Here is a 17,436-nt window from a genome sequence, read left to right as displayed (position 1 = left end):
CTTCAGGGTCTGGGTTAATTTGATCAATGCTGCGTCCTCACAGCAGGTTTGAAAAATCCCATCTTCAAATATGTCAATTTTATCCTGGGCTGCAGATGTTGTAAAGACCATTTTCCCCCACCATTCAGTGTTTGGACTGTCTGGGGTAGTTTCTGTTCAATAATCTGTGAATTCTGAAGTTTCTAAAATAAACCCTGACATAAACCACTTCTGCAGCTCTTTGAAATTTTTGAGTAGGGGCCATATTAATTGTGACAGTCACAATTTTTCCAGGCACTACCTGTGCATCTACAGCTTGTAGTATTTGTACTGAATCAGTCACATTTCAAGCAGTAACACCTGGAGATATCACTGTCAGTGCTGAATCAACAGGCAGTGGGTCAATCTTAAATGTCTGTACAGTTCTCTCAGTCCTCTGTTTAACAGAAGCAGTAGCCACTGTAGAACTTACTGGTACAACATAATCAGTATTTTTAATGGAACCACATAAGTTGGTGGACACTCAGTTAACAATGCATCCAATATTTCATCCCCTGACTCATTTGAAGCTTTTTGTCATCTTTAACCGCTTAGCTGCGGGGTGTTTTCTCCCGCTGTGCGGGGGGCAGGGGGGCCGCGCGCAGCAACGCTGTGCTGGTGACGAGCTCGGCTCGTCATGAGGCACAGCGGAGCTGCCCTCATGACGAGCTGAGCCCGTCACAGCCACACCCGTTTTCGAACGTTCAGCACAGCGGGGAAATTATCCCCGCGTGCGAACGTTCCAACGGCTGTGACGAGCTCAGCTCGTCATGAGGGCAGCTCAACCTTCCCTCATGACGAGCTGAGCTCGTCACTAGCACACAAGGGATTAATTTCCTTCTCCTGTATCTGGTGCCTTACCGTTTAATCCTCACTTGCTTTGTCTCTTGCTGACTTTTTCCCACATGCTTAAAGCTTCAAATTGTGCAGCTCTAGATGGTGTCTTTATTTCCCATAACACTTCCCTTAATTTGTAAATAATTTGCAATACAAAAGTACCATGGTTTGGAAACCTCAAAGGACTGTTTTTTACAGTAATCTTGCACCATTGGTGAACCCACATACATGAATTTTGTCCAAATTGGTATACATAAAATGTACGGGTGTTCCTTCAGGAGCACCAATTAAAAACAAATTTTTCACTTTACCCCCCAACAGTTTCTTTAAACCTTCAAACAATTTCATTTCTGCACTAGTTCAAAGCAATTTCTTTTCTCCAATGCTGTCAGTTTCAATTTCAGTCAGTGTAACTCCTACTACTGACCCTCTCAACAAAATCTTACTGTATGCAATATTTTTCTGAATTGTCTTAATTAAAATTATGTTAGTAATAACATAAAAATAGAGCTACTTTGTCTGCTCCACTAAGCCAAAGATAGTTTCTTCACTCGCTACGAAGAGAAAATCCCTTCCTGTCACTATGAGTAAAAACCACTGTTTACCCTTTACTTAAGCTCGGGGAGGACCTGCTACTCCTCTAGGGATACTCCTCCTTTGGGTAAGGCCAAAGTTTCACAGGCGGGCCCTCTGCTGTCATTCACACACTACCTTTATACAATGTAGTCCCTAATGTAATACTGCCAGCCCTACATAGCTTTGCAGTATTACAACAACAGACGAGTAACCTTCTGCAGTGTGATTTCCATTTGTCACACTCTTCTAAATTCCGTTCCCGAGATTCCAGGTATCTCTGTACCTGTGCTTCTAGACAACATAGAACAGGACACTAACTTTTCATGTTAAGAACATAATCAAATCAAAAAATCTGTCCCATTAAATTACCAATATAATCAATAAAACCATCAAGTCACAATGAGCAAAATTTCACCAACAATCAAAACCCTTACTATTTTTTCAACATTTAAAAAAAAAAACATGCCTTTTAGCACATTAACAACATTTCACAACCCTATTGATACTCACACCCCTCCAGCAATCGCCTTCTTGCATTACCTTCAAGTACTGCTTTACTAGTCTTCAGGTTCTGAGCATTGGAATCAGGAATCAGGACATTCCTTTGAGAATATGGACATTTATCTAACTTGGGCAATTATTTTGTAGCGCTATTTAGGCATTGGACTAAACTATGCTCCTTTTGGTGATGGTGTTTAACCATACCTCTGCTACAAGAAACTGATCCAGTGGTAATTTCACATAAATTTCTCAATGCAAAACCTCATTTACCTCTAGTTTACCGCTTAAAAGAGATGGACCTTTGCCACCGTGTTTCATCATCAGGAGACTTTACATAAACATTAAAAATCAAATGCAATTAATATTTAAGACAATAATGAGAGTTGTGAGTAGTTTTAAAGGGTTTTATTTTCTAGTCGGGTTCTCTGATTCTTTATTCATTAATCAAAATCAATCAGGTTACAGAATTGAAAAATAGGAAAAAAAAGAATTAATACAGAACATGTTATAGTTTGCATACAAGGCACTCCATAAAGGAAGGGAACCCCCTAATTCTATGTCAGTCAGAACTCTTTGAAGAGTTTCAGGAAAAATATAATTCAAGAGTAAGTTTTGCAGAGCTAATCAATAATTATTAATTAGCAAAAATCTCCCATAAAGAGAAATAAATGTGTTAGAAATGGGGATCTTTAGTTGGCAATGGTATACACCTTTGTCCTAATAGGGACCCTTGCTTCTAGTCAGGGAAAGGGGGATACACTCCTGAATAACCCCTGCTCACCCCCTTGGTAGCTTGGCACGAGCAGACAGGCTTATTTCAGAGGCAGTGTGTAAAGCATTTGTGAACACATACAGTAATACAGTGAAAATACTACAAATGTACACCACACCAGTGATCTTTACTAGACTTAACACAAGACCAAACAACAAAAATCCACAATACTGTAATAACAATATGACTTTAAAATGGTAGAACTAGGTTAGTTCAATGTAGATGGTAAAAGCGTCACTTTACTGTCAAAGTACCTTGGATGCGTCACGCAATAACGGCTAGGGCGCTCGACCTCGGACCTGGGGAGCTGGGTTCGAGTCTCGGTAACGACGCCAAAAACCTCCTGTGATTCTGGGCAAATCACTTAATCTCCCCGTGCCTAAAATGAATGTGTGTCCTCATGTAACGTAACTGGTGCTATGTAAAGCGCTCTGATGCCCGATTCGGTTCGGGTCTAGTTTGCGCTATATAACACTCTGAAAAAAAAAAAAAAAAAAAAGGGTCACAGAGAAGGTGATGCATTGGTTCCTTGCTTCGGGGGAAGTGATGCGTTGGTTCTTTACCGCAGCGCAGGGGAGGTGATGCGTCGGGTTCCTTACCGGAGAGGAGGTGATGCGTCGGTTTCTTACTGTGATCCGGGGCGATGTGACAAGATGGCGCCTCGATACGATGATCCGGTGCGATGCGACACAATGGCGTCTTTGATGCGATAACGTGGATACGATACGTGCACGCCCGATGGTCGTGCTGCAAAATTGATGTTCTTTGGAGCCACAATAGGCCCTGCAACACGCTTCTCCGGTGATGCACCGGCAACCTCTGCGGCGGTGGCACGCTTCTCCGGTGATGCGACACGCTTCATCTGCGATGCGACAGCAAATAGCTGCGGCGGTGACATGCCTCTTCGGCGATGCAACTGCTGTGGCGGCGACACGCTTCTTCTCGTTGCGTCGCACTTCCAGCTCCCAGCGACAAACAGTCCATAGAGGTCCTAAAAAGCTGCAGGCACCTCTCTGTAGGTTAGAATTCCCAGCAAGGGAATTCAGGGGGAGCTGGTGGTGAAGTATTTGTGTCCCTGAGACTTCAGACAGGAGGCAAGCTCAGTTCAAGCCCATGGAGATCTATCTCAAGATGACAAAGCAAACCGCAAAGTCCTTTTCTCCTTTCCTTGGCAACCAGTAACCAGCCCCAGACAGCAAACAGCACAGAGGCAGTAATCCTCCTACAGCTTCTTCGGTTTCTTCTCCTTGGCAAAGGTTCCTCCTAATTTCCCAGAAGTGATCTAACATTCAGGGGTTTCAGCTCTCATATTTATATCCCAAAAGTCTTTGTTCTCTATGTGTGAGTAGTCCTGGACCCAGTCCAGGACAGGTTCTGGGTGCACTCTGCCAGTGCACAACTTCTTCCTTTGTCAGTGTGGGCGAGGGTCATCAGACACACCACAGGAGGTGGAGCCAGCATTGTGGAAAGCAGGCACGTCCTTTCCAGGCCCAGGTGCTACTCCTCCCACCACTCCTAATGCAGATAGGTCTATTCAGCCTAGTGCTGACGCATCCAGACTCCTGGAGCCACCCCAGCCCCTGTCACTCACAAACCAGACATGGAATACACAAACCTAGCAGAGGCATGCTGGATTCTTAGGCAAGAAAATACCTATGTTCTAAAAGTGGTATTTTCAAACATAAAATGTAAAAATCGCCCTCACTAAAAGATGTATTTTAACATTCTGAGTTCAGGCATACTAAACTTGAATTTCTATCTAGTACCCTGAATCAGTTAGGATTATAAGATGTTATAATCAAACTTCCCATTCTGGCCTATGGGAACAGGTAGCCTTGCAATAGTGAAAAATGAAATTGGCTGTAATTCACTATCAGGACATGCCACACAACACTCATCAGGGCATGTCCTACCTTTTACATACAATGCACCCTGCCCATGGGGGTACCTTGGGCCTACCTTAGGGGTGACTAACATGTAGAAAAGTGAAGGTTTAGGGACTGGCAAGTGTGTGCACCTGCCAAGTTGACATGGCAGCCCCAGGCTGCACACAGGCTCTGCAAAGGCAGGCCTGAGTCACATTTCACAAGCTACTTCTGTGGGTGGCACAACCAGAGCTGCAAGCCCACCCACCGCATTTGATTTACAGGCCCTGGGCACACATGGTGCACTGTACTAGGGTTTGACAAGTAAATCAAATAAGCCAATCATGGAGTCACTAATCCATTACAACAATTTACAATAGAGAGCACATGCCCTTTAGCACTGATCAGCAGTTGTAAATTGCCCAGAGTCGTAAAACCACCAACAACAGGTCAGAAAAAATACAGGAGGGAGGCAAAAAGTTCAGGGATGACCCTGCAAAAAGGGCCAAGTCCTACAAAATTCCCTCAAGGTCCTGATGGAGACACTAAGCAAAGAGAGAGGGACCCAACAACCAAAGGAGTAGGGTACCAACAAAGACAAAAGTCTGAAAAGAGGTCCCCTTTGGGTAAATGTCACATACCAAGCATCAATTTGCTACAGACACTCTTCACACACTAGTAAGATGAACAAGGAGAAAATGTAAAGATATAAAATATAAAAAATACAGGTTTATTCAGAAAATCATTAACAACATATAGAGCACAGTATATGTAATCATCCAGTCCTTGTGGTCTTTCCCTAGCATAGATACAATTCTAATCATTAAAAAACAGTGACAATATTGATCAAACAAAAAGGTTCATTAATATAACATTCACAAAGAAAACATAATAAAAAACTGTTCACAATTGGGAATACAATAAGGAAGAAATCGTTCCTGTTTGTGGAGAGAAGCTACAGTAGTCAAACATGGATCAATTATAATTTATATTCCAATCATCATTCAGTATAATTGTCTGCTCAGACTTAACGTGGTTTCCACTCTCAAAAGCATTGACGCGTTTCGTTGGGCAAATAATCTACAGCCATCACCTTCTTCAGGAGAACATAATTCATTCCCAATTACCACATAAAATCTGTAATAAATGAGGACAATTTAAAATTTAAATCCAACCACATAAACACTAGTACATCACAATCAATACAAATAAATACATATCCTCATTGTTCAATAAATTCACATCACTGGTGGTGTTAAGAATTAAAATCAAATAGCAAAATGCAGTCATACTATTCCAACAAACATACAGCAAACATATTTAAGAGACAGGGCAAAAAAAAACTCATATAGAAAATATCACGAACCAAGGTAATTGCAATGCCAAGTCTATTATGCTCATTCCTGGAATTTAACACGGCATTGCAGAAATCACAAATGCGTTTACTCCATGGCATTAACCAAAGGCCACAACAGACCTCAACACTGGTGGGAGACAAGAACCCTACATACAGCAAGTACTGTTGGGCGGTGGGTAAGCAGCTCAACGAGTGAGCTCCGAGGGCTAGGGATCAAAAACTTGAAAATATCCCTGTTCAGCCCAGGCAAGACCCACCGATCGACCAATTCCAGGCTCATACCAGCAGAGTGGATTTCGCAGATCCCCGAAGAAGCCAGGACGACAGTTTCACAGCAGTTAGGAGGCTGATCCGAGGGGGACGCGGTCATGCTTGAGTGACCTAACAACGAATGCCGATCACCTAGAGTCAGAGCAGCAAGGCGAGCCCCTTCAACAACGGGGATCAAGAGGAAACGGCGATCGGGAGGAAACGGCAATCGGGAAGGTCCAGAGTCCCCTGTTGACCCCGTACGCCGGAATACACGGAGCACCTGGACCCCTGCATAGAGGATCCAAATGCCGGCGCAGTTCAGACCGTCGCCGTGGACCCAGCTACATGAAACATCGGAGCAGTCTCCCTGGCGCCTGGAATACCGCATTTCCCCGAGAAGACACCCGCGGCAACCTCAAGGTAACCGAGCGAGTGTGGGCTACCGGCACGAATGTCACCGCCCCAGTGACCCCTCCCATTCCCTGGCCTCACGCATATGTCTGAGCTGGCCTGAGCCGCATTTATTGACCTGCTATGCCTGTGCCTGCACGAGGAGACAAACACACGCTAAATTACCGATGTGGTGTAACACTCGGTTTATTCAACTTTCGCGCTGCACTTTACCATTTGTTTAGTGCCATGAAATTCACTGGTGAACTGGCAGTGGAAGGGCATCCAGCGCAGCGCTGTGAAACATACTGAAGAAGGGGATCAAAAAATCCCCATCATTTTCATTTCATCATCTAACTATGGCACCTCAAACTACCTAATTGGCTGTAGTGGTAACAAAGAGAAAGGACCACTCATCACAAGCCACTGCAAAACATAAAGAAAGGACCACTAGACACTGCTAAACACAGGTCCTATAGCACTCAGCATACCCTCAGACAGATAGAAAGGACCATAATGTTCATAGAAACAGACAAAGGACCATCACTGGTCAGTTTTGTTGCATGGAAAGAGTGATAGGACTAATTATCTGTTCCTTTTCAGTACTAGTTAAAGAAGCAGCCATCTTGGAACGATAGCTTCATTATTCAACCTTCACAGAGCTTATCCACCACTGCTCTCAATTCACAACACTCTAACCCTCAAATTGATTGATATTATTTAACCCGTTACATAAAGGGAGGCCTTCAACGTCACCTTTCTACAACTCTCATACCATATTATGGAGTCTTTGGGCCCACACATCTATTCCATCAAATACCCTCCCAACCTCACAAAAAAGCGGCCAAAAGCTTCAAACATCGTCTACTAGAACTGCACCCAGAAACCCCAATTTCTGACCCTTACATCTCAAATATCACAGGTCACATAACTAACAACATCATCTTCTACACCAAAAGGAGGGCACAATAGCGGAAAGCCTTTCTCGCCCTTTTCTCTATTGCATCAACCAAAAAAAACGCGCACAGCTTCACACTAACTATCACTCCTTCCACATACTTCAAAGCAACTGCTACTTTTACCATTTATCACACAGGGATCATCGTCATGCAGGCAGCAGACCATAACTTGAATCTACTGGACAACATCTTCCCTAGCATCAAAGCGAAGGTTTCAAGATCATATTCCGTTCCCCCTACAAACCATTCTCCGACCACTCTGTCAGGTTCTTCACCTGTCGCCCCTTCCCCCTTCCCTAGCCCCTTCACAATCTCCTCTATATCCACCTTGCCTATAACCACATCACATCACCCCCAGTTCTCCCTAATACCCCCACGACCCCCACTACCCCTATACATCTCAGCAACCCCATCGCCACCCACCTCACTGTGGGCGCTACCCCAATCGATCCACCCACACTCTCACTCTAGATCCATCCGAGGGGCGTATCTTCTCCCTTTCCCTGCACTGCAAATCTCAGTGTCCCTCCTCACATAGCTCATACCAACAACCCCTCTCATCCCCTCCTCACCTCCCCTCTCCCTAGCTATCACTACTCCTCAAATATGGCACACATTGAACTAGATCCCACCAAAGTACACAGCAACACCCCCTCACATCCATTCTCCACCCAGCCCTCCGCCATAGACTACCACTAGGAAAAACCCACACGCGGCAAACCAGCTCACCTCTCGCCCCAGAACACCACACTAGCAATAACCCCTCCTCATCGTAACACAGTTCAAGCCACCAGCATGGTAACTCCAACACCTGACCTTAGAATGGACGAGATACTTTTATTCCTTCAACAAATAAAAGAGGACATCCAAATGCTGCACGACCTGATCTGGCTTCATCCCAGCCCATTAACTAACCCTATGCACCAGAAATGCTCTAGCTCCCCTCCGCAACTCCCCAAATGGAATACAGTACCTTACCTTAATGCCTCATACCACCCAATCAGGGAAAAGCGAACCCTTTCTACGAGTGAGCTCACTTCCCTGCTTCATTCCTACGAACTCCCCTCCCTTCCCTCTATTCCAACACACGCAGAAAACACACAGACACCGTCCCTAATCCAACCCATCCAGCCCAATGCTTCTAGAAGTGTAAGACACGCCCCCAGAGGTATTAACGAAAATAACCTCAAGAGAATACCCATCTCCCACGACCAGAGCTCCACTCTGACCAAGGCCCAGCTAAAATGTATCCTACTTAACTGTAGATCAGCATCGTGCCATGCCGCCGATATAGCTGACCTAATTTTAACTAATGAACCTGACCTTATCATCCTGATGGAAACTTGGCTAAGCGAATCATCCTCACCCATGTTAGACATTTTAGTTCCCCCAAATTATTTCATCACAAGACTTGATCGCTCGGACAAGCTAGGGGGTGGCATCGCCTGCATTCATAGAAACAACCTCTCTGTTAACCGCCCCAACTCCCCGGTACTCTCCTCATGTGAATACCTCTGCCTTAACATCTCGAGCAATAACAAACCAATATGCTCACTCCACTCTTTCTACCATCCTCCTGGTGACAACCCTACCTTCATTGAGCACATCATGGATATTTTAGCAACAAATGTCGGTCAACAGATGACCCAGATCTTCCTAGGGTACTTTAACCTCCACTGGAATGATCTAAACGACCCTGAGGTCAATAGCCTCAAAGCTTTCCTGTCTGATCTCAACCTGTCCCAAATTTGCAATAGTCCCACTCATGATAAGGGCTCAACACTTGATCCGGTGATCTCCAAAGCTGACTCTATTCAGCTTGAATCGATTCTCCCTTGCGACTGGTCTGACTCTCCCAGCTACCCACTTAAAGACCTTCATGCCACAGCTAGTGCCCCTATGGACCAGGATTATAAACGCCTCTCTTTTGCAAGGAACCATCCCCGACATCCTCAAAACTGGCCAGGTAACCCCCATTCTAAAGAAAGTAACAGCTGACCTGTCAGACCTGAACAACTATCGCCCCATTTCTGGGGGGGCGGAGCTAGCCAAGCTGGGAAATGGCCGCGCTGAAGGCGAGCTCTCCAGCTCAAGCTACTATCCTGCACATATCCTGGGTGTCTAGCTGTCTGATGCCGGCGAAAAACGAAGCGATTGAGTAGCAGGGAGTGCATACTACGTAAAGTGAGTGTCCACGGTGCACTTAAACGTCGCCAAAGTGCTGAGATCATCTGCGGCGGGTGCCGAGTGAGACTCATCCCAATGTGCGATACCACGTAAAAACTACCCAAGTCCGAGGCTTCGGGCGTATGGAGTATGCCTGGTGGAGGTGCTGCGGTGGAGGAGATCACGGCGTGCCCGGAGTCCCGCAGCAGAGAATGTGAGTCGGACTGCCGCCTACCCCCTGGCTCATATCCTATGTGCTGCCGCTGAGAAACCGCGGACCAACGCTAGCTGAAGGGACGGCCCCTGCAGCGTACTGCAGCGTACTGCGGTAGCGTGAACTGGCGGCGGCGGGCCAGCACCTGCGAGGTGAGAGGGAGACAGGGCGCCCTATGGCGACGAGTTTATCTGGCATTACCTGCTGCCCAAGTACTGAATAACGATTCAGAAAAGGGGGTGGTGATGAACAGAGTGTCTGAATTAAGCAGACCACTCTTACCCAGTCCAAAGATCAGGGCTTGATCCATCCCCGTTATTTATCTCACTGCCCCATCCCAGCTCAGAACCTGGCTATATGCAAATTAGTCTGTCCCTGGCCCAGTGCATCATGGGAACAGGGCAGACCAAACTACCAAGCCAATTCTTCACCAGAAAGGAGACAAGCTACCGGGGACCGGTTTCTGGCATTTCAGCCTCTTCGGCCCGGCTTGCTTGAATCCTGATGGAGCAGTGAGAAAGGGACTCATGTCTGAGTATACCCTGCCACACCTATAGTGGCCAAAAACGATTCAGAAAAGGGGGTGGTGATGAACAGAGTGTCTGAATTAAGCAGACCACTCTTACCCAGTCCAAAGATCAGGGCTTGATCCATCACCGTTATTTATCTCACTGCCCCATCCCAGCTCAGAACCTGGCTATATGCAAATTAGTCTGTCCCTGGCCCAGTGCATCATGGGAACAGGGCAGACCAAACTACCAAGCCAATTCTTCACCAGAAAGGAGACAAGCTACCGGGGACCGGTTTCTGGCATTTCAGCCTCTTCGGCCCGGCTTGCTTGAATCCTGATGGAGCAGTGAGAAAGGGACTCATGTCTGAGTATACCCTGCCACACCTATAGTGGCCAAAAACGATTCAGAAAAGGGGGTGGTGATGAACAGAGTGTCTGAATTAAGCAGACCACTCTTACCCAGTCCAAAGATCAGGGCTTGATCCATCACCGTTATTTATCTCACTGCCCCATCCCAGCTCAGAACCTGGCTATATGCAAATTAGTCTGTCCCTGGCCCAGTGCATCATGGGAACAGGGCAGACCAAACTACCAAGCCAATTCTTCACCAGAAAGGAGACAAGCTACCGGGGACCGGTTTCTGGCATTTCAGCCTCTTCGGCCCGGCTTGCTTGAATCCTGATGGAGCAGTGAGAAAGGGACTCATGTCTGAGTATACCCTGCCACACCTATAGTGGCCAAAAACGATTCAGAACGATTGCATACAGCCAGGTTCTGAAACTGGGATGGTGCAATGAGCTAAAAAACGGTGTTGGATCTAGCCCTGATCTCTTGACTGGGTGAGAGTACTCTGCTTAATTCAGAGACTCTATCCATCACCACCCCTTGTTGTAAATAATTTTGTCCACCCTAAGCGTGGAAGGGTATACTCAGATGTGAGTCCCTTGCTCATTGCACCATCAGGATTCAAGCAAGCCGGGCCGAAGACGGCTGAAATGCCAGAAACCGGTCCCCGGAAGCTTGTTTCCTTCCCAGTGTAAGAATTGGCTTTTGTAGTCTGGTCTGCCCTGTTCCCATGATGCACTGGGCCAGGGACAGACTAATTTGCATACAGCCAGGTTCCGAAACTGGGATGGTGCAATGAGCTAAAAAACGGTGTTGGATCTAGCCCTGATCTCTTGACTGGGTGAGAGTACTCTGCTTAATTCAGAGACTCTATCCATCACCACCCCTTGTTGTAAATAATTTTGTCCACCCTAAGCGTGGAAGGGTATACTCAGATGTGAGTCCCTTGCTCATTGCACCATCAGGATTCAAGCAAGCCGGGCCGAAGACGGCTGAAATGCCAGAAACCGGTCCCCGGAAGCTTGTTTCCTTCCGAGTGTAAGAATTGGCTTTTGTAGTCTGGTCTGCCCTGTTCCCATGATGCACTGGGCCAGGGACAGACTAATTTGCATACAGCCAGGTTCTGAAACTGGGATGGTGCAATGAGCTAAAAAACGGTGTTGGATCTAGCCCTGATCTCTTGACTGGGTGAGAGTACTCTGCTTAATTCAGAGACTCTATCCATCACCACCCCTTGTTGTAAATAACAAGTACTGAATAAGACGGCGGGAGGGGCATGGCAGTTAAAGGAGTGGCAATCACCGGGTCCATCGTCCCTGACGCCCCGGCTTGCAATACCCATCCACGCCACACCACCTCCCCGCATACTAACGGGCCGAGTAAGGAGACAGCACTGCTCCTAGGCCAGGGACCTAACTCAACTGCACAGGCACTGTTGCCCGCTGCGCCTGCCTTTGTGCACCTCTAAGAGTATGGTTGTGGAGTGAACTGCTGACTGTGGAGGGTCCCTGAACGTATCGGACGGTTGGTGGCTGGTCCTATTCCCTAGTGGACCCGATTGACGGATTGCACGCTGCTCACATACGACCATCCCTGCAGTGCTCGCTGCCCTATGACCCTAGAAACACATTAATGCCCGATCCATGATTAACAGACTGGCCCGCATCAGCATATAACAGAGGTTGTCAGACTGCGCAAAAGTGGCTTAAATTCGGACTATAGCATCCTGCTACTGATTCCCTCTGGGGACAGACATGGGAAAGCCGGAAAAAACTCAGTCCAAGCTGCAATTCGAACACCAACGAAAAACCCCAGAGATGTCCACTAATCAACCCAATCAGGGCCAGCCGGGCGTGCCTGCATCTGCCTCACAACCGACAGCGGATGTACAAGCAATGTTCACAACAATACAATCTACCCTTTCCAACATCGATGGGAAGATAGACTCGCTTGCATACCGCGTTGACCGCATATCGGAGCGGCTGGACAAGCACACGGAACGTATAGATATGGCAGAGCGTAGAATTTCTGACGCCGAGGACGCGGTGCAACAACTCGAGCGGAAACACAAAAAGGTGGACAAGGCCCTGCAAGGCCTTCTGTCTAAAACAAAGGATTTGGAGGCAAGGTCGAGACGCTGTAACCTGCGCATTATGGGAATTGCAGAGACAACGCGGACCGGAAACATGGAGAAATATATTGAGACTCTGCTTTCCACAAATCTTGGCGAGGACACCTTTTCTTCAGTCTTCATTGTGGAAAGGGTGCACCGCTCTCTTGCACCATTACCAGCACCTGGGGCAAGACCTCGTCCTATAATTGCCAAAATTCTAAATTATAGAGATAGAGATGCAGCGCTCCGAAAGGCCCGGGAATTGGGAGCAATTAATCATGAAGGTATGAATATCTCTATCCAAGAGGCAAGGAAACGGTTCATGGACGTGAACAAGAAACTGAAAGACAGCAACATTCCCTATGCAATGCTCTATCGAGCTCGCTTAAAAATCACGATTGATGGGAAAAGTACAATTTGTAATGCTCCGCAAGAAGCGCTAAAGTTCCTGCTACTTAATCATCCCCACGTCCTACGGCGTAAATCCCCACGTGGATAGCATGCTGAAGAGGACCCCCCGTCTGAAGCTGAATAAGTAGATTACTTTATGTGTATAAGACATGCGGCTGTGGGTTTGCATAGCGCACCCTCTAATAGGACAATTCACTCTATCCTCCATTCTTGCATTTAGTTATTGATAGTCTGTAGCTGTAAATACGAATGCATAAGAAGTCGTTGTAATGTATGTTCCACTACCCATAGCTACGCTTCGGACATATCTTGATGCCCTTGATGTATGTAATCATGGTTTACCGTGATCCAGGCTTGATCCCCCAGCCATACACTCACTGGGGTTATTAGCGGGCTACTGCCCCCCCCCCCCTGTGTGAACCACACTGTTTGATCCCTTCTGGTGGAATTCCCAGAACTAGGAAAGTTGTAAAGTGGTGGGTTATTTCTTTTTGGTTAACGGACTTGGGGCTTGAGCTTTGTCATGATTGGGATGGCGAAGTGGGTGGGGAGTGGGATGGTTAGTTCTGTCACGTTGTTAAAGGTCACTGAGCTCCTGTTTTTGAAGGTGCAAGGGTGCACACGAATGCCCAAGATACTCATGGCATGTATATACTGCATTGAAATGTCACTATGGCTATTGCTAAACCCCTGAAATTTATAACGTGAAACGTCTGCGGCATAAACAGTGCCAAAAAAATCAGGCAGGTCTTATGCATATTTAGACAGACATTCAATTGACAGAGCACTTCTACAAGAGACACACCTGCTCCCCTGTAAAGCAGGGAAAACTAGGTTACAGATGGTCCAAACATACGGTATCGGCCACTTACTCGTCCTACGCGCGAGGGGTGTCGACCATTACGCAAAGGTACGCACTTTACCCTAGATCAAACGCACATTGATCCACAGGGCAGATATGTTATCATCACGGGCATACTCAGAGGTACTAAGGTGGGTATTGTAAATGTATATGGGCCGAATATAGACGACCCGGATTTCTTCACGACCCTTTTTACCAAAGTACGAAACCTGCCACCATTGGACATAATATGGGGAGGCGACCTGAATGTAGCTCTAAACACCCAATTGGACAGATCTCTTGATACCACTGAACACCACAAGCGTGCACTCTCGGTTATTCTTAATGGTATGACGGAATTCAGATTCCATGATGTATGGCGAGAAAGACATCCCACTGCAGAAGAGAGCCCTCATTCCTCCACTGTACATAACAGTTGGTCTAGGCTAGATTATTGGCTCTTGACGCACCATGCGTCCACCTGGGCTATGGAAATTGCGCATCTCCCCAAAACACTATCGAACCATAAACCGGTCACCTTATCTCTACACATTCCTACGTACACACCCCCTCCATTTGTCTGGCGCTTCAATGCCACTGCTCTTTTAGACCCCCTCTACAAGGAAGCGATATACACCGCAATAGAAGAATTTTTGGCAACCAATACCCAATCCGTAGACAGTGCGGGTATATTATGGGAAGCGTTTAAGGCAACGCTAAGAGGTGTCTGTATAGGCACAACTGCCGGAATCTTAAAAGATATAAGAATGCAGTTAAAAAACTGCGAGGATAATATACATTTACTGGAAGCTGAATATGAGGCCACCCATAGTGCCACCACGTTAGGTAATCTGCGTGATGAGGTAAACCGGTACAATGACCTAGCAGATGATGAAATAAAATACACATCCCGACGTCACGCAGCGCGCAAAGTAGGAGAAGGGGTCGACCAGGACGCATACTAGCACAGAAGATATACACGGAACATAAACAGCAAACTGTTACGCAAATAGAGGAAGATGCAAGACAGATGCACTATGACACTCAGGGGATATTGGCCACGTTTGTGAAAACGTACAGTGACTTTTATACTACACAACATACAGCCACTGAGCCTGAGATCTTGCAGTACATAGAAGACATAGCGTAGTATGGCTGTCAGATTCCCAATGTGAATACCTGGCACGGCCAATAACGGAGGAGGAAACACAAATAGCCATAAAAACATTACCGAACGGTAAACCACCAGGCCCTGATGGGTTCACCGGAGAATTCTATAAAGCGAATTCAGACTTGCTGACGCTGACACCACATCTCCTTGAAATGTATGATGAGGCCTATAACAATAAGGTCCTTCCCCAGACACTATGTGAGGCGCTTATAGTGGCGCTGTTAAAACCAGACAAATGTCCCACAAAAGCGACTCCTACAGACCATTATCATTAATAAATACAGACGTTAAAATACTGGCAAAGATTATCGCCACGAGACTACAGCCACTTATGTCCACGATAATCCTCCCCGATCAGTCGGGCTTTTTTCCTGACATATCTACCACACATAACTTACGCACAATATTTTCCCTCTTGCCCAGCTGAACCCAGACTTGCAGGCGGTGGCGGTCCTCTTAGACGCCGCCAAGGCCTTCGATTCCGTTGAGTGGGCCTATATGTTCACGATACTGCGACGAATCGGACTCTCCCCGAGACTTATAACCTGGATTACCCTTTTGTACACCAAACCTATTGCACGTATTAAAGTATACAGGTACATTTCGGATAGCATACCTATACAACGTGGCACCAGGCAAGGCTGCCCACTATCCCCTCTCCTGTTCTCGATTGCGTTAGAACCTCTTGCCTGTAAAATACGTCAGCACTATGCACACACAGCACTGAGATTTTGGCTACGACCTATCAGCATATCAATATATGCCGATGATATGGTTTTATTTGTTCGAGACCCCGAGGACAACTTATCACCGCTATTGCGTGAATACGTAAAGTTTGGGCGGCAGTCGGGACTGCAAATAAACTGGAGTAAATCTGCAGTGATGCCTCTGACTGAGAGCACAAAAGCCCCACAAATGGACTTCCCCTTCGTCTGGCAAGATGAACCCATTAAGTACCTTCTCCTCATGGTGCTTCAACACCCTACGCATGCTCCGCAAGATCTTCCGCTGGATCCCGACCGAAACCAGGAAGACGGTCACCCAGGCACTCGTCACCAGCCGACTGGACTATTGAAACACCCTCTACGCCGGAACCACAGCCAAGCTACAGAAAGGACTCCAACGCATCCAGAACGCCTCCGCCCGACTCATCCTGGACATCCCCCGACGCAGCCACATCTCCGGCCAACTGAGGAACCTGCACTGGCTCCCCGTCAGCAAGAGGATCACGTTCAGGCTCCTCACCCACGCACACAAGTCTCTCCACGACCTGGGCCCCAAGTACCTCAACGACCGCCTGACCTTCTACACGCCCACCCGTCAACTACGTTCAACTAGCCTCGCCCTCGCTGCCGTACCACGCATCCGAAGAGCCAACGCCGGCGGCAGATCCTTCTCCTACCTGGCGGCCAAGACATGGAACTCCCTCCCCATCCACCTTCGGCTGACCCAGGACCATCTCGCCTTCAGGAGACAACTCAAGGCCTGGCTGTTCGAGCAATAGCAGACCCCTTCCCACAAGCGCCTTGAAACCCTTCCGGGTGAGTAGTGCGCTATACAAATGGTATGATTGATTGATTGATACCTTGGGATCTGGGTGCATAGGGATTCTGACCTGGTACTTCAACAGAATTATGGAGTCGTGGTTGACCACATAGAAACGCAAATAACTAGATGGATCACACTCCCTCTCTCATTGGCAGATCGCATCGCCCTAATTAAAATGGTAAAATTACCTAAGTTGTTATACCTCTTTATTAATATACCGATAACATCTCCATCCGCGATATTCACTAGAATCCGCACAAATCTTATAAACTTGATATGGGCGGTAAGCAGGCCCGAGTGAGCCTCCAAACGCTATCCCTACCTTACAGCGCGGGCGGCTTTGCGGTGCCGGATGTTTATCTATATTATTTATGCGCCCAGGCACACTTTGCATATTACTGGTACCACCAAGTGCAATATTTACCACATCTTGCGGTGGAAGATGGTGACGCATGCCCCATACCACTACCTAGCATACTCACGCACAGACGTCCCCACCTGAGTCCGCAGGAGATAAACACGATACGCAACACCTCTCATGGAAAGTAATCAGTCAATTAGCTAAAAAAACTCCGATATACACCCCCAA

The sequence above is a fragment of the Lissotriton helveticus genome, chromosome 7 (genome assembly GCF_964261635.1).
Source record: "Lissotriton helveticus chromosome 7, aLisHel1.1, whole genome shotgun sequence".
NCBI classification, from domain to species: Eukaryota; Metazoa; Chordata; class Amphibia; order Caudata; family Salamandridae; genus Lissotriton; species Lissotriton helveticus.
This window is presented reverse-complemented; position numbering follows the sequence as displayed.